This window comes from Silene latifolia, chromosome X (genome assembly GCF_048544455.1).
Source record: "Silene latifolia isolate original U9 population chromosome X, ASM4854445v1, whole genome shotgun sequence".
NCBI classification, from domain to species: domain Eukaryota; kingdom Viridiplantae; phylum Streptophyta; class Magnoliopsida; order Caryophyllales; family Caryophyllaceae; genus Silene; species Silene latifolia.
The window spans coordinates 130,448,643-130,451,533 of NC_133537.1; the positions used below are offsets into that span (position 1 = coordinate 130,448,643).

At 39.6% G+C, this 2,891-nt stretch overlaps 1 non-coding gene across 1 annotated transcript; it reads left to right on the top strand.

Annotated features, from left to right (window-relative positions):
- The first annotated feature begins 1,030 nt into the window (after nucleotides 1-1,030).
- LOC141624576 (small nucleolar RNA R71) lies at nucleotides 1,031-1,137 on the top strand. Its single transcript, XR_012534382.1, has one exon. It is a non-coding gene; the product is annotated as a small nucleolar RNA R71 (small nucleolar RNA).
- The last annotated feature ends 1,754 nt before the right edge of the window (nucleotides 1,138-2,891 follow it).

Genomic DNA, 2,891 nt, shown 5'->3' on the forward strand with positions numbered 1-2,891 from the left:
ATCCTTCTTTGGAGGAGCATCCTCCACTTCCTTGACTTTCTCAACAACAAGTGGATCATCCACTTTCTTGGGAATTTCTTCAATTTCCTTATCATTTGGAGAGACCTCCAACTCAACAAGTACCTCCTCATCATCTTTGGGCATGGATGACCCATCATATTTTGTACCACTTCTTAAGGAGATAGCATTAAGGGTAGCATGTGGTTGCTCACCTTGAGGGGGTAGTTGACCCAATTTCCTTGAAGAGCTAGATGAGGCCAATTGAGCCATTTGTTGTTCCAACATTTTGATTGCGGCATTTTGAGCTTGCTCATTCTTTTGGATTTGAGCCAACAATTCCTTTTGCATACGGACTATCAAGCCCTCAAGCTTACCTCCCTCTTGGTTGTTTTGTTGGGCATTTTGTGGTGGAGGTTGATTTTGTTGGAAATTATTTTGTGGGGGCCTTTGTTGATTTTGATAACCCGGTGGAGGGATATATTTTTGTTGTTGAGGGACATAGGCATTTTGTTGTGGTGGGGGTTGTGGTTGAGGATTTAGCACATTGTTGCTTCTATAAGACATATTCGGGTGAAATCTTGAATTTGGGTTATACGTGTTTGAGAATGTACCCGGTGGATAAGCATTTTGTCTTAAAGCTAGAAAGGCATTTACCTCTTCAATGGGAGCTTGGCAATGGGCGGCATAATGACCCGCACCTCCGCAACCTTCACACACAATGATTTGGCTTGTTGAGGACATGGCATTGACTTGTTGAATGGAATCTCTAGCATCCCTTTCCGCCAATTGTTGTTGGAGCAAGGCAATTTGGGCTAGCAAAACGGAGTTTTTGGAGGATTCTTCTTTACCTTTGGATGGCACAACTCGGGAATTGACATATTGGGCATCATGGACCGCCATATATTCGATCGTGGCATGAGCAAGGTCGGTGTCAATTTGATCAAACCGCCCATTGTTGGCGGAATCAAGAATCCTTCGGGACTCGGCACAACATCCATTGTAGAATGTTATTGCTAGAAACCAATCATATATCCCATGATGTGGGCATTGCCTTTGAAGCTCTTTGTACCTCTCCCAAGCCTCATATAAGCTCTCAAGAGCTTGTTGACGGAATCCGGTAATTTGGCTTCTCAAAGTTTGAGTTTTCTCCGGTGGAAAAAACTTTTGATAAAAACCAAGAGCCAAAGTCTCCCAATTGGTGATTCCCATGGCGGTGCGGTCAAGGCTATTGATCCAAAGTTTGGCCTTGTCCTTCAAAGAGAAAGGGAAAAGTATTTCCCTTATTTGGGCTTAGGTGACGCCCGTTTGACGGATCATGGAGCAATAGTCACAAAAGTTTTGCACATGCAAATTGGGATACTCCAAAGGACTTCCCCCAAATTGCTTCCTCTCCACAAGGCTAATGAAAGCCGGTTTGATCTCGAAGTCCGGCGCGATGATTTGAGTGGTTGTGATTCCGGTCGGAAGCATGGCCGCGGTGGGCTTTGAGTGATCGGAAAGTTTCACCATCTTTTTGGTAGTAGATGGTGATGGTGGTGGATATGATGAACTTGAAACCTCCTCCTCTTCAAGGGCTTCTAGATCGTCTAAATAAGACTTTCTAGCACTTTCGGCTTGTACGGGAGAAGAGGCTTCTTTCACTTCCTTCCAAAACCGTCGTCTTCTCCTAAAGGTTCTCTCGGGATCGGAATCCGGTGAAAGCAATTCTCCCTTACGTGAGGACCTGGGCATAAGACAACAATTTCTAGACAAGTGATAAGTAACGGTCTCAAGGAACAAGTGTTCCCCAAGACAAAGGAAAACAAGATAAAAATCGACAATTCAAAAAGCAATAAAACCGTTTCCCCGGCAACGGCGCCAAAATTTGATAGGCTTATCGCGTACCTATGCAAAGATAATTTCCCTAGACACAAATTAATGTAGTAATAGGGGTCGCAAGGAAACAGGAATTACGTCGTGAATTGCTATGGGTAGATTTTTATCAAGGTCGATTACGATTTGGGTTTGGCTTGTTTGGTTGATGATTAATAAAAATGCAATGTAAATAATATGATAAAAGATAATCTAAAGGGTTCGGGTCACTCATGAAAAGGTAAACATATGAATATGATAAATTTGATACTAATAATTTTGCCAAATGCTTAGGCTTAAAGATACCCACCTTACGGCATTAGTATCAACCATAGACCGGGTCCTAGAAAAACTCTCGTCCATGACTAGGTCGTCCTACCACACATGCTTAGTCTAATTCAATTTCGTGCCTCTCGACTTTAGAACGAATGAACAAATTTAATCTACGACTACGGCCGATAATCAAAGATTAAGCGTAACAAAGCAAACATGTGATGGAAACGATTGAACAATATTATTATGAACTTATTTAATCATGTTATATATTTGATTTTGCATGACTCCCATAGCCTTTAGACTAGGAAATTTAGCTACTCATACTAAAATGTAAATTGCAAACTAAATTATAAGAAATATTAAGCATGGTCATATGATTTATATTAATTAGATGATATAACATGTGAATAGAATAAAGCTAATGAAAAATGAGATACTTGATTATAATAACTATGTGATAACTAAAACAATAATGTAAAATGTAAACTTGGAATTAGAAATACCTTATAAAGAAGAACTTATATGGAAGAACAATTAACCAAAAGCTTGAATATCAAATGCTTGAACAATAGTTTGTAGTACAAAATGTTGAAAGATTAACTATGGAATGCTTAACAACTTATAAATTGAAATGAAAACTAATGAGAGAAAATATAATGCTTGAGGCTTATTGTAAGTAAACTTGGACGTAAAATTGGATGCCTAAAACCTTGGAACACCTCTCCTATTTATAGGAGAGGAGAAAGAAATGTAAATTTCCTAGA